The following is a 16584-nucleotide window of genomic DNA, read 5'->3' as shown; positions in this document are numbered from 1 at the left end:
AGAATATGAAAACAACATATTTTGTTCTGACATCGAAAATATGTATACAGGGTGCAAAAAATTAACCGTTGCAGAAGACAAGATAACACTTCCATTTCAGAAAAATATAAAAGTTTGATATAATTAGGTAGTTTCTCTTTGTGTTACGTAAAAATACACATATGTGATCCTCGGGTGTCATATGCAAGCAACCTAGTAGTGTGTCAGTGTAGGGAAGTGCAGTGAAATATGTGTTATTTTGAAAAAAAGAATAAAGTAGTTCCAAACATGGTAGAGAATAAGGTACTTTGTTTCAGCCATAGGGACCCGGGTTTTCGACCGCGATGAGAGTAGTGCATGTACTCGAGTTTGCGCTTTATTTCGTGAAAATATGTTAAATGGTTCTTAAGATATAGACCAAAACACATTATAATACACGACAATTCATAACAATTCAATATGTACATAATGACATATAATATATTGTTAGGCGGTTGCCAGCCAACATTTTTAAGATAAAAAAGGAAATTATGGTAAAAATGAATAACTCAGTGGTAATTGGTGTGAATTTTTTTAAGAAGGTGTGCGTCATGTGATCTCATTGAGAAGGTAAGGGTTAAAGTCGTTAATGTAGAATATATGTTACTAAATGAATTATTTTATGCTCTTTGTGCTAATTTGTGCTTTTCGTACGTATCCTGATGTGTAGAATATGAAAACGACACTTTTTGCTCTGACATCGAAAATATATATACAGGGTGCATCAAAATAAACCGTTGCAGAAGACAAGATAACATTTCCATTTCAGAAAAATATAAATGTTTGATATAATTAGGTAGTTTCTCTTTGTGTTACGTAAAAATACACATATGTGATCCTCGGGTGTCATATGCAAGCAATTTAGTGGTGTGTCAGTGTAAGGATGTGCAGTGAAATATGTGTTATTTTGAAAAAAACAATAAAGTAGTACCAAACATGGTAGAGAATAAGGTACTTTGTTTCAGCCATAGGGACCCGGGTTGGCGACCGCGATGAGAGTAGTGCATGTACTCGAGTTGCGCTTTATTTCGTGAAAATATGTTAAATGGTTCTTAAGATATAGACCAAAACAGATTATAATACACGACAATTCATAACATTTCAATATGTACTTAATGGCATATAATATATTGTTAGGCGGTTGCCAGTCAACATTTTTAAGACAAATAAGTAAATTATAGGAAAAATGAATAACTCAGTGGTAATTGGAGTCATTTTTTTAACAGAAGGTGCGCGTCATGTGATCTCATTGAGAAGATAATGGTTAAAGTCGTTCATGTAGAATATATGTTACTAACTTTGTTCTTTTATGATTTTTCTGCTAATTTTTGCCTTTCGTACCTATCCTGATGTGTAGAAATTGAAAAAAACAAAATTTGTACTGACATCGAAAATATATATACAGGGTGCATCAAAATAAACCGTTGCAGAAGACAAGATAAAACTTCCATTTAAGAAATATATAAAAGTTTGATATAATTAGGTCGTTTCTCTTTGTGTTACGTAAAAATACACATATGTGATCCTCGTGTGTCATATGCAAGCAAACTAGTGGTGTGTCAGTGTAAGGATGTGCAGTGAAATATGATATTTTGAAAAAAACAAAAAAGTAGCACCAAACATAGTAGAGAATAAGGTACTTTGTTTCAGCTATAGCGAACCGGGTTGGCGACCGCGATGAGAGTAGTGCATGTACTCTAGTTTGAGCTTGTTTTCGTGAAAATATGCTAAATGGTTCTTAAGATATAGACCAAAACACATTATAATACACGACAATTCATAACAAATCAATATGTACATAATGACATATAATATATTGTTAGGCAGTTGCCAGCCAACATTTTTAAGACAAATAAGGAAATTATAGGAAAAATGAATAACTCAGTGGTAATTGGAGTCAATTTTTTTACAGAAGGTGTGCGTCATGTGATATCATTGAGAAGGTAAGGGTTAAAGTCGTTCATGTAGAATATATGTTACTAACTTTATCATTTTATGCTTTTTCTGCTAATTTTTGCCATTCGTGCCTATCCTGATGTGTAGAATATAAAAACAACATATTTTGTTCTGACATCGAAAATATGTATACAGGGTGCAAAAAATTAACCGTTGCAGAAGACAAGATAACACTTCCATTTCAGAAAAATATAAAAGTTTGATATAATTAGGTAGTTTCTCTTTGTGTTACGTAAAAATACACATATGTGATCCTCGGGTGTCATATGCAAGCAACCTGGTGGTGTGTCAGTGTAGGGAAGTGCAGTGAAATATGTTTTATTTTGAAAAAAACAATAAAGTAGGACCAAACATGGTAGAGATTAAGGTATTTTGTTTCAGCCATAGGGACCCGGGTTGGCGACCGCGATGAGAGTAGTGCATGTACTCGAGTTGCGCTTTATTTCGTGAAAATATGTTAAATGGTTCTTAAGATATAGACCAAAACACATTATAATACCCGACAATTCATAACAATTCAATATGTACATAATGACATATAATATATTGTTAGGCGGTTGCCAGCCAACATTTTTAAGATAAAAAAGGAAATTATGGTAAAAATGAATAACTCAGTGGTAATTGGTGTGAATTTTTTTAAGAAGGTGTGCGTCATGTGATCTCATTGAGAAGGTAAGGGTTAAAGTCGTTAATGTAGAATATATGTTACTAAATGAATTATTTTATGCTCTTTGTGCTAATTTGTGCCTTTCGTACGTATCCTGATGTGTAGAATATGAAAACAACACTTTTTGCTCTGACATTGAAAATATATATACAGGGTGCATCAAAATAAACCGTTGCAGAAGTCAAGATAACACTTCGATTTCAGAAAAATATAGAAGTTTGATATAATTACGTAGTTTCTCTTTGTGTTACGTAAAAATACACGTATTTGATCCCCGGGTCTCATATGCAAGCAACCTAGTGGTGTGTCAGTGTAAGGAAGTGCAGTGAAATAGGTGTTATTTTGAAAAAAACAATAAAGTACTACTAAATGGTAGAGAATAAGGTACTTTGTTTCAGCCATAGGGACCGGGGTTGGCAACCGCGATGAGAGAAGTGCATGTACTCGAGTTTGCGCTTTATTTCGTGAAAATATGTTAAATGGTTCTTAAGATATAGACCAAAACACATTATAATACACGACAATTCATAACAATTCAATATATACTTAATGGCATATAATATATTGTTAGGCGGTTGCCAGCCAACATTTTTAAGATAAATAAGGAAATTATAGGAAAAATGAATAACTCAGAGGTAACTGGTGTGAATTTTTTCAGAAGGTGTGCGTCATGTGATCTCATTGAGAAGGTAAGGGTTAAAGTCATTCATGTAGAATATATGTTACTAAATTCATTATTTTATGCTTTTTTTGCTAATTTTTGCCTTTCGTACGTATCCTGATGTGTAGAATATGAAAACAACATATTTCGCTCTGACATCGAAAATATATATACAGGGTGCATCAAAATAAACCGTTGCGGAAGACAAGATAACATTTCCATTTCAGAAAAATATAAAGGTTTGATATAATTAGGTAGTTTCTCTTTTTTTTACGTAAAGATACACATATGTGATCCTCGGGTTTCATATGCAAGCAAACTAGTGGTATGCCAGTGTAAGGATGTGAGTGAAATATGTTATTTTGAAAAAAACAATAAAGTAGTACCAAACCTAGTAGAGAATAAAGTACTTTGTTTCAGCCATAGCGACTCGAGTTGGCGACCGCGATGACAGAGGTGCATGTACTCGAGTTTGAGCTTGATTTCGTGAAAATATGCTAAATGGTTCTTAAGATATAGACCAAAACAAATTATAAAACACGACAATTCATAACAATTCAATAAGTACATAATGAAATATAATATATTGTTAGGCGGTTGCCAGCCAACATTTTTAAGAGAAATAAGGAAATTATAGGATAACTGAAAAACTCAGTGGTAATTGGAGTCAATTTTTTACAGAAGGAGTGCGTCGTTTGATCTCATTGAGAAGGTAAGGGTTAAAGTCGTTCATGTAGAATATATGTTACTAACTTCATTATTTTATGCTTTTTCTGCTAATTTGTGCCTTTCGTACGTATCCTGATGTGTAGAATATGAAAACAACATATTTTGCTCTGACATCGAAAATATATATACAGGGTGCATCAAAATAAACCGTTGCAGAAGACAAGATAACATTTCCATTTCAGGAAAAAAAAAAATGTTTGATATAATTAGGTAGTTTCTCTTTGTGTTACGTAAAAATACACATATGTGATCCTCGGGTGTCATATGCAAGCAATTTAGTGGTGTGTCAGTGTAAGGATGTGCAGTGAAATATGTGTTATTTTGAAAAAAACAATAAAGTAGTACCAAACATGGTAGAGAATAAGGTACTTTGTTTCAGCCATAGGGACCCGGGTTTTCGACCGCGATGAGAGTAGTGCATGTACTCGAGTTGCGCTTTATTTCGTGAAAATATGTTAAATGGTTCTTAAGATATAGAAAAAAAACACATTATAATACACGACAATTCATAACAATTCAATATGTACATAATGACATATAATATACTGTTAGGCGGTTGCCAGCCAACAATTTTAAGATAAAAAAGGAAATTATAAGAAAAATGAATAACTCAGTGGCAATTGCTGTGAATTTTTTTAAGAAGGTGTGCGTCATGTGATCTCATTGAGAAGGTAAGGGTTAAAGTCGTTAATGTAGAATATATGTTACTAAATGAATTATTTTATGCTCTTTGTGCTAATTTGTGCTTCTCGTACGTATCCTGATGTGTAGAATATGAAAACAACACTTTTTGCTCTGACATCGAAAATATATATACAGGGTGCATCAAAATAAACCGTTGCAGAAGACAAGATAACATTTCCATTTCAGGAAAATATAAATGTTTGATATAATTAGGTAGTTTCTCTTTGTGTTACCTAAAAATACACATATGTGATTCTCGGGGGTCATAAGAAAGCAACCTAGTGGTGTGTAAGTGTAAGGAAGTGCAGTGAAATAGGTGTTATTTTGAAAAAAAACAATAAAGTAGTACCAAACATGGTAGAGAATAAGGTACTTTGTTTCAACCATAGGGACCCGGGTTGGCGACCGCGATGAGAGTAGTGCATGTACTCGAGTTGCGCTTTATTTCGTGAAAATATGTTAAATGTTTCTTAGGATATAGACCAAAACACATTATAATACACGACAATTCATAACAATTCAATATGTACATAATGACATATAATATATTGTTAGGCGGTTGCCAGCCAACACTTTTAAGATAAATAAGGAAATTATAGGAAAAATGAATAACTCAGTGGTAATTGGAGTCAATTTTTTACAGAAGGTGTGCGTCATGTGATCTCATTGAGAAGGTAAGGGTTAAAGTCGTTAATGTAGATTATATGATACTAAATTCATTATTTTATGCTTTTTCTGCTAATTTGTGCCTTTCGTACGTATCCTGATGTGTTGAATATGAAAACAACATATTTTGCTCTGACATCGAAAATATATATACAGGGTGCATCAAAATAAACCGTTGCAGAAGACAAGATAACATTTCTATTTCAGAAAAATATAAATGTTTGATATAATTAGGTAGTTTCTCTTTGTGTTACGTAAAAATACACATATGTGATCCTCGGTGTCATTTGCAAGCAACCTGGTTTGTTTGTGAGTGTAAGGAAGTGCAGTGAAATAGGTGTTATTTTGAAAAAAACAATAAAGTACTACCAAAATGGTAGAGAATAAGGTACTTTGTTTCAGCCATAGGGACCCGGGTTGGCAACCGCGATGAGAGAAGTGGATGTACTCAAGTTTGCGCTTTATTTCGTGAAAATATGTTAAATGGTTCTTAAGATATAGACCAAAACAGATTATAATACACGAATATTTATAACAATTAAATATATTCTTAATGGCATATAATATATTGTTAGGCGGTTGCCAGCCAACATTTTTAAGATAAATAAGGAAATTATACGAAAAATGAATAACTCAGTGATAATTGGTGTGAATTTTTTACAGAAGGTGTGCGTCATGTTATCTCATTGAGAAGGTAAGGGTTAAAGTCGTTCATGTAGAATATATGTTACTAAATTCATTATTTTATGCTTTTTGTGCTCATTTGTGCCTTTCGTACGTATCCTGATGTGTAGAATATGAAAACAAAATATTTTGTTCTGACATCGAAAATATATATACAGGGTGCATCAAAATAAACCGTTGCGGAAGACAAGATAACATTTCCATTTCAGAAAAATATAAATGTTTGATATAATTAGGTAGTTTCTCTTTTTGTTACGTAAAAATACAGATATCTGATACTCGGGTTTCATATGCAAGCAAACTAGTGGTATGTCAGTGTAAGGATGTGAGTGAAATATGTTATTTTGAAAAAAACAATAAAGTAGTACCAAACCTAGTAGAGAATAAAGTTTTTTGTTTCAGCCATAGCGACCCGAGTTGACGGCCGCGATGAGAGAAGTGCATCTACTCGAGTTTCAGCTTGATTTCGTGAAAATATGCTAAATGGTTCTTAAGATATAGACCAAAACACATTATAATACACGACAATTCATAACAATTCAATATGTACATAATAACATATAATATACTGTTAGGCGGTTGCCAGCCAAAATTTTTACGTGAAAGAAGAAAAGTATCACAAAAATGAATAAGTCAGTGGTAATTGGAAGCAATTTTTGACAGTTGTGCGTCATGTGATCTCATTGAGAATGTAAGGGTTAAAGTCGTTAATGTAGAATATATGTTACTAAATTCATTATTTTATGCTCTTTGTGCTAATTTGTGCCTTTCGTACGTATCCTGATGTCTAGAATATGAAAACAACATATTTTGCTCTGACATCGAAAATATATATACAGGGTGCATCAAAATAAACCGTTGCAAAAGACAAGATAACACTTCCATTTCAGAAAAATATAAATGTTTGATATAATTAGGTAGTTTCTCTTTGTGTTACGTAAAAATAAACATATATGATCCTCGGGTGTCATATGCAAGCAACCTAGTGGTGTGTAAGTGTAGGGAAGTGCAGTGAAATATGTGTTATTTTGAAAAAAACAATAAAGTAGTACCAAACATGGTAGAGAATAAGGTACTTTGTTTCAGCCTTAGGGACCCGGGTTGGCGAGCGCTATGAGAGTAGTGCATGTACTCGAGTTTGCGCTTTATTTCGTGAAAATATGTTAAATGTTTCTTAAGATATAGACCAAAACACATTATAATACCCGACAATTCATAACAATTCAATATGTACATAATGCCATATAATATATTGTTAGGCGGTTGCCAGCCAACATTTTTAAGATAAAAAAGGAAATTATGGTAAAAATGAATAACTCAGTGGTAATTGGTGTGAATTTTTTTAAGAAGGTGTGCGTCGTTTGATCTCATTGAGAAGGTAAGGGTTAAAGCCGTTAATGTAGAATATATGTTACTGAATGAATTATTTTATGCTCTTTGTGCTAATTTGTGCCTTTCGTACGTATCCTGATGTGTAGAATATGAAAACAACACTTTTTGCTCTGACATTGAAAATATATATACAGGGTGCATCAAAATAAACCGTTGCAGAAGACAAGATAACACTTCGATTTCAGAAAAATATAGAAGTTTGATATAATTACGTAGTTTCTCTTTGTGTTACGTAAAAATACAAGTATGTGATCCCCGGGTCTCATATGCAAGCAACCTAGTGGTGTGTCAGTGTAAGGAAGTGCAGTGAAATAGGTGTTATTTTGAAAAAACAATAAAGTACTACTAAATGGTAGAGAATAAGGTACTTTGTTTCAGCCATAGGGACCCGGGTTGGAAACCGCGATGAGAGAAGTGCATGTACTCGAGTTTGAGCTTTATTTCGTGAAAATATGTTAAATGGTTCTTAAGATATAGACCAAAACACATTATAATACACGACAATTCATAACAATTCAATATATACTTAATGGCATATAATATATTGTTAGGCGGTTGCCAGCCAACATTTTTAAGAGAAATAAGGAAATTATAGGAAAAATGAATAACTCAGAGGTAATTGGTGTGAATTTTTTACAGAAGGTGTGCGTCATGTGATCTCATTGAGAAGGTAAGGGTTAAAGTCATTCATGTAGAATATATGTTACTAAATTCATTATTTTATGCTTTTTTTGCTAATTTTTGCCTTTCGTACGTATCCTGATGTCTGGAATATGAAAACAACATATTTTGCTCTGACATCGAAAATATATATACAGGGTGCATCAAAATAAACCGTTGCGGAAGACAAGATAACATTTCCATTTCAGAAAAATATAAATGTTTGATATAATTAGGTAGTTTCTCTTTTTTTTACGTAAAAATACACATATGTGATCCTCGGGTTTCATATGCAAGCAAACTAGTGGTATGTCAGTGTAAGGATGTGAGTGAAATATGTTATTTTGAAAAAAAACAATAAAGTAGTACCAAACCTAGTAGAGAATAAAGTAGTTTGTTTCAGCCATAGCGACCCGAGTTGGCGACCGCGATGACAGAGGTGCATGTACTCGAGTTTGAGCTTGATTTCGTGAAAATATGCTAAATGGTTCTTAAGATATAGACCAAAACACATTATAATACACGACAATTCATAACAATTCAATATGTACAAAATGACATAAAATATATTTTTGGCAGTTGCCAGCCAACATTTTAAAGACAAATAAGGAAATTATAGGAAAAATGAATAACTCAGTGGTAATTGGAGTCAATTTTTTACAGAAATTGTGCGTCATGTGATTTCATTGAGAAGGTAAGGGTTAAAGTCGTTCATGTAGGATATATGTTACTAACTTTATCATTTTATGCTTTTTCTGCTAATTTTTGCCATTCGTACGTATCCTGATGTGTAGAATATGAAAGCAACATATTTTGCTCTGACATCGAAAATATATTTACAGGGTGCATCAAAATAAACCGTTGCAGAAGACAAGATAACATTTCCATTTCAGAAAAATATAAATGTTTGATATAATTAAGTAGTTTCTCTTTGTGTTACGTAAAAATACACGTATGTGAACCTCGGGTGTCATATGCAAGCAAACTAGTGGTGTGTCAGTGTAAGGATGTGCAGTAAAATATGTGTTATTTTGAAAAAAATAATAAAGTTGTACCAAACATAGTAGAGAATAAGGTACTTTGTTTCAGATTTAGCGACCCCGGTTGGCGACCGCGATGAGAGAAGTGCATGTACTCGAGTTTGAGCTTTATTTCGTGAAAATATGTTAAGGCGTTCTTAAGATATAGACCAAAACACATTATAATACACGACAATTCATAACAATTCAATATGTATATAATGACATATAATATATTGTTAGGCGGTTACCAGCCAACATTTTTACGTGAAAGAAGAAAATTATCACAGAAATGAATAAGTCAGTGGTAATTGGAAGCAATTTTTGACAGGTGTGCGTCATGTGATCTCATTGAGAAGGTAAGGGTTAAAGTCGTTAATGTAGAATATATGTTACTAAATTCATTATTTTATGCTTTTTGTGCTAATTTGTGCCTTTCTTACGTATCCTGATGTGTAGAATATGAAAACAACATATTTTGCTCTGACATCGAAAATATATATGCAGGGTGCATCAAAATAAACCGTTGCAGAAAACAAGATAACATTTCTATTTCAGAAAAATATAAATTTTTGATATAATTAGGTAGTTTCTCTTTGTGTTACGTAAAAATACACATATGTGATCCTCGGGTGTCATATGCAAGCAACCTAGTGGTGTGTAAGTGTAAGGATGTGCAGTGAAATATGTGTTATTTTGAAAAAAAAATAAAGTAGTACCAAACATGGTAGAGATTAAGGTACTTTGTTTCAGCCATAGGGACCCGGGTTGGCAACCGCGATGAGAGTAGTGCAGATTTATTTCGTGAAAATATCTTAAATGGTTCTTAAGATATAGACCAAAACAAATTATAAAACACGACAATTCATAACAATTCAATAAGTACATAATGACATATAATATATTGTTAGGCGGTTGCCAGCCAACATTTTTAAGAGAAATAAGGAAATTATAGGATAACTGAATAACTCAGTGGTAATTGGAGTCAATTTTTTACGGAAGGTGTGCGTCGTTTGATCTCATTGAGAAGGTAAGGGTTAATGTCGTTCATGTAGAATATATGTTACTAACTTCATTATTTTATGCTTTTTCTGCTAATTTGTGCCTTTCGTACGTATCCTGATGTGTAGAATATGAAAACAACATATTTTGCTCTGACATCGAAAATATATATACAGGTGCATCAAAATAAACCGTTGCAGAAGACAAGATAACATTTCCATTTCAGAAAAATATAAATGTTTGATATAATTAGGTAGTTTCTCTTTGTGTTACGTAAAAATACACATATGTGATCCTCGGGTGTCATATGCAAGCAACCTAGTGGTGTGTCAGTGTAAGGATGTGCAGTGAAATATGTGTTATTTTGAAAAAAAAAAACAATAAAGTAGTACCAAACATGGTAGAGAATAAGGTACTTTGTTTCAGCCATAGCGACCCGAGTTGGCGACCGCGATGTGAGAGGTGCATGTACTCGAGTTTGAGCTTGATTTCGTGAAAATATGCTAAATGGTTCTTAAGATATAGACCAAAACACATTATAATACACGACAATTCATAACAATTCAATATGTACAAAATGACATAAAATATATTGTTGGCAGTTGCCAGCCAACATTTTTAAGACAAATAAGGAAATTATAGGAAAAATGAATAACTCAGTGGTAATTGGAGTCAATTTTTTACAGAAATTGTGCGTCATGTGATCTCATTGAGAAGGTAAGGGTTAAAGTCGTTCATGTAGGATATATGTTACTAACTTTATCATTTTATGCTTTTTCTGCTAATTTTTGCCATTCGTACGTATCCTGATGTGTAGAATATGAAAACAACATATTTTGCTCTGACATCGAAAATATATTTACAGGGTGCATCAAAGTAAACCATTGCAGAAGACAAGATAACATTTCCATTTCAGAAAAATATAAATGTTTGATATAATTAAGTAGTTTCTCTTTGTGTTACGTAAAAATACACGTATGTGAACCTCGGGTGTCATATGCAAGCAAACTAGTGGTGTGTCAGTGTAAGGATGTGCAGTAAAATATGTGTTATTTTGAAAAAAAATAATAAAGTTGTACCAAACATAGTAGAGAATAAGGTACTTTGTTTCAGATTTAGCGACCCGGGTTGGCGACCGCGATGAGAGAAGTGCATGTACTCGAGTTTGAGCTTTATTTCGTGAAAATATGTTAAAGGGTTCTTAAGATATAGACCAAAACACATTATAATACACGACAATTCATAACAATTCAATATGTACATAATGACATATAATATATTGTTAGGCGGTTACCAGCCAACATTTTTACGTGAAAGAAGAAAATTATCACAGAAATGAATAAGTCAGTGGTAATTGGAAGCAATTTTTGACAGGTGTGCGTCATGTGATCTCATTGAGAAGGTAAGGGTTAATGTCGTTCATGTAGAATATATGTTACTAACTTCATTATTTTATGCTTTTTCTGCTAATTTGTGCCTTTCGTACGTATCCTGATGTGTAGAATATGAAAACAACATATTTTGCTCTGACATCGAAAATATATATACAGGGTGCATCAAAATAAACCGTTGCGGAAGACAAGATAACATTTCCATTTCAGAAAAATATAAATGTTTGATATAATTAGGTAGTTTCTCTTTTTTTTACGTAAAAATACACATATGTGATCCTCGGGTTTCATATGCAAGCAAACTAGTGGTATGTCAGTGTAAGGATGTGAGTGAAATATGTTATTTTGAAAAAAAACAATAAAGTAGTACCAAACCTAGTAGAGAATAAAGTACTTTGTTTCAGCCATAGCGACCCGAGTTGGCGACCGCGATGACAGAGGTGCATGTACTCGAGTTTGAGCTTGATTTCGTGAAAATATGCTAAATGGTTCTTAAGATATAGACCAAAACACATTATAATACACGACAATTCATAACAATTCAATATGTACAAAATGACATAAAATATATTGTTGGCAGTTGCCAGCCAACATTTTAAAGACAAATAAGGAAATTATAGGAAAAATGAATAACTCAGTGGTAATTGGAGTCAATTTTTTACAGAAATTGTGCGTCATGTGATTTCATTGAGAAGGTAAGGGTTAAAGTCGTTCATGTAGGATATATGTTACTAACTTTATCATTTTATGCTTTTTCTGCTAATTTTTGCCATTCGTACGTATCCTGATGTGTAGAATATGAAAGCAACATATTTTGCTCTGACATCGAAAATATATTTACAGGGTGCATCAAAATAAACCGTTGCAGAAGACAAGATAACATTTCCATTTCAGAAAAATATAAATGTTTGATATAATTAAGTAGTTTCTCTTTGTGTTACGTAAAAATACACGTATGTGAACCTCGGGTGTCATATGCAAGCAAACTAGTGGTGTGTCAGTGTAAGGATGTGCAGTAAAATATGTGTTATTTTGAAAAAAATAATAAAGTTGTACCAAACATAGTAGAGAATAAGGTACTTTGTTTCAGATTTAGCGACCCCGGTTGGCGACCGCGATGAGAGAAGTGCATGTACTCGAGTTTGAGCTTTATTTCGTGAAAATATGTTAAGGCGTTCTTAAGATATAGACCAAAACACATTATAATACACGACAATTCATAACAATTCAATATGTATATAATGACATATAATATATTGTTAGGCGGTTACCAGCCAACATTTTTACGTGAAAGAAGAAAATTATCACAGAAATGAATAAGTCAGTGGTAATTGGAAGCAATTTTTGACAGGTGTGCGTCATGTGATCTCATTGAGAAGGTAAGGGTTAAAGTCGTTAATGTAGAATATATGTTACTAAATTCATTATTTTATGCTTTTTGTGCTAATTTGTGCCTTTCTTACGTATCCTGATGTGTAGAATATGAAAACAACATATTTTGCTCTGACATCGAAAATATATATGCAGGGTGCATCAAAATAAACCGTTGCAGAAAACAAGATAACATTTCCATTTCAGAAAAATATAAATTTTTGATATAATTAGGTAGTTTCTCTTTGTGTTACGTAAAAATACACATATGTGATCCTCGGGTGTCATATGCAAGCAACCTAGTGGTGTGTAAGTGTAAGGATGTGCAGTGAAATATGTGTTATTTTGAAAAAAAAATAAAGTAGTACCAAACATGGTAGAGATTAAGGTACTTTGTTTCAGCCATAGGGACCCGGGTTGGCAACCGCGATGAGAGTAGTGCAGATTTATTTCGTGAAAATATCTTAAATGGTTCTTAAGATATAGACCAAAACAAATTATAAAACACGACAATTCATAACAATTCAATAAGTACATAATGACATATAATATATTGTTAGGCGGTTGCCAGCCAACATTTTTAAGAGAAATAAGGAAATTATAGGATAACTGAATAACTCAGTGGTAATTGGAGTCAATTTTTTACGGAAGGTGTGCGTCGTTTGATCTCATTGAGAAGGTAAGGGTTAATGTCGTTCATGTAGAATATATGTTACTAACTTCATTATTTTATGCTTTTTCTGCTAATTTGTGCCTTTCGTACGTATCCTGATGTGTAGAATATGAAAACAACATATTTTGCTCTGACATCGAAAATATATATACAGGTGCATCAAAATAAACCGTTGCAGAAGACAAGATAACATTTCCATTTCAGAAAAATATAAATGTTTGATATAATTAGGTAGTTTCTCTTTGTGTTACGTAAAAATACACATATGTGATCCTCGGGTGTCATATGCAAGCAACCTAGTGGTGTGTCAGTGTAAGGATGTGCAGTGAAATATGTGTTATTTTGAAAAAAAAAACAATAAAGTAGTACCAAACATGGTAGAGAATAAGGTACTTTGTTTCAGCCATAGCGACCCGAGTTGGCGACCGCGATGTGAGAGGTGCATGTACTCGAGTTTGAGCTTGATTTCGTGAAAATATGCTAAATGGTTCTTAAGATATAGACCAAAACACATTATAATACACGACAATTCATAACAATTCAATATGTACAAAATGACATAAAATATATTGTTGGCAGTTGCCAGCCAACATTTTTAAGACAAATAAGGAAATTATAGGAAAAATGAATAACTCAGTGGTAATTGGAGTCAATTTTTTACAGAAATTGTGCGTCATGTGATCTCATTGAGAAGGTAAGGGTTAAAGTCGTTCATGTAGGATATATGTTACTAACTTTATCATTTTATGCTTTTTCTGCTAATTTTTGCCATTCGTACGTATCCTGATGTGTAGAATATGAAAACAACATATTTTGCTCTGACATCGAAAATATATTTACAGGGTGCATCAAAGTAAACCGTTGCAGAAGACAAGATAACATTTCCATTTCAGAAAAATATAAATGTTTAATATAATTAAGTAGTTTCTCTTTGTGTTACGTAAAAATACACGTATGTGAACCTCGGGTGTCATATGCAAGCAAACTAGTGGTGTGTCAGTGTAAGGATGTGCAGTAAAATATGTGTTATTTTGAAAAAAATAATAAAGTTGTACCAAACATAGTAGAGAATAAGGTACTTTGTTTCAGATTTAGCGACCCGGGTTGGCGACCGCGATGAGAGAAGTGCATGTACTCGAGTTTGAGCTTTATTTCGTGAAAATATGTTAAAGGGTTCTTAAGATATAGACCAAAACACATTATAATACACGACAATTCATAACAATTCAATATGTACATAATGACATATAATATATTGTTAGGCGGTTACCAGCCAACATTTTTACGTGAAAGAAGAAAATTATCACAGAAATGAATAAGTCAGTGGTAATTGGAAGCAATTTTTGACAGGTGTGCGTCATGTGATCTCATTGAGAAGGTAAGGGTTAATGTCGTTCATGTAGAATATATGTTACTAACTTCATTATTTTATGCTTTTTCTGCTAATTTGTGCCTTTCGTACGTATCCTGATGTGTAGAATATGAAAACAACATATTTTGCTCTGACATCGAAAATATATATACAGGGTGCATCAAAATAAACCGTTGCAGAAGACAAGATAACATTTGCATTTCAGAAAAATATAAATGTTTGATATAATTAGGTAGTTTCTCTTTGTGTTACGTAAAAATACACATATGTGATCCTCGGGTGTCATATGCAAGCAACCTAGTGGTGTGTCAGTGTAAGGATGTGCAGTGAAATATGTGTTATTTTGAAAAAAAAACAATAAAGTAGTACCAAACATGGTAGAGAATAAGGTACTTTGTTTCAGCCATAGGGACCCGGGTTGGCGATCGCGATGAGAGTAGTGCATGTACTCGAGTTTGCGATTTATTTCGTGAAAATACGTTAAATCGTTTTTAAGATATAGACCAAAACAGATTATAATACACGACGATTCATAACAATTCAGTATCTACATAATGACATATAATATATTGTTAGGCGGTTGCCAACCAACATTTTTTAAAAAAATAAGGAAATTATAGGAAAACTGAATAACTCAATGGTAATTGGAGTCATTTTTTTACAGAAGGTGTGCGTCGTGTGATCTTATTGAGAAGGTAAGGTTTAAAGTCGTTCATGTAGAATATATGTTACTAACTTCATTATTTTATACTTTTTCTGCCAATTTTTGCCTTTCGTACCTATCCTGATGTGTAGAATATGAAAACAACATATTTTGTTTTGGCATCGAAAATATATATACAGGATGCATCAAAATAAACCGTTGCAGAAGACAAGATAACACTTCCATTTCAGAAAAATATAAAAGTTTGATATAATTAGGTAGTTTCTCTTTGTGTTACGTAAAAATACACGTATGTGATCCTCGGTCTCATATGCAAGCAAACCAGTGGTGTGTCAGTGTAAGGATGTGCAGTGAAATATGTGTTATTTTGAAAAAAACAATAAAGTAGTACCAAACATGGTAGAGAATAAGGTACTTTGTTTCAGCCATAGGGACCCGGGTTGGCGACCGCGATGAGAGTAGTGCATGTACTCGAGTTGCGCTTTATTTCGTGAAAATATGTTAAATGGTTCTTAAGATATAGACCAAAACACATTATAATACACGACAATTCATAACAATTCAATATGTACATAATGACATATAATATACTGTTAGGCGGTTGCCAGCCAACAATTTTAAGATAAAAAAGGAAATTATAAGAAAAATGAATAACTCAGTGGCAATTGGTGTGAATTTTGTTAAGAAGGTGTGCGTCATGTGATCTCATTGAGAAGGTAAGGGTTAAAGTCGTTAATGTAGAATATATGTTACTAAATGAATTATTTTATGCTCTTTGTGCTAATTTGTGCTTTTCGTACGTATCCTGATGTGTAGAATATGAAAACAACACTTTTTGCTCTGACATCGAAAATATATTTACAGGGTACATCAAAATAAACCGTTGCAGAAGACAAGATAACATTTCCATTTCAGGAAAATATAAATGTTTGATATAATTAGGTAGTTTCTCTTTGTGTTACCTAAAAATACAGA

Source organism: Thermobia domestica, chromosome 16 (genome assembly GCF_964235325.1).
Source record: "Thermobia domestica chromosome 16, izTheDome1.hap1.1, whole genome shotgun sequence".
NCBI lineage: Eukaryota > Metazoa > Arthropoda > Insecta > Zygentoma > Lepismatidae > Thermobia > Thermobia domestica.
The sequence above is the reverse complement of the archived record's forward strand: the minus strand, read 5'-3'. Positions refer to the sequence as shown.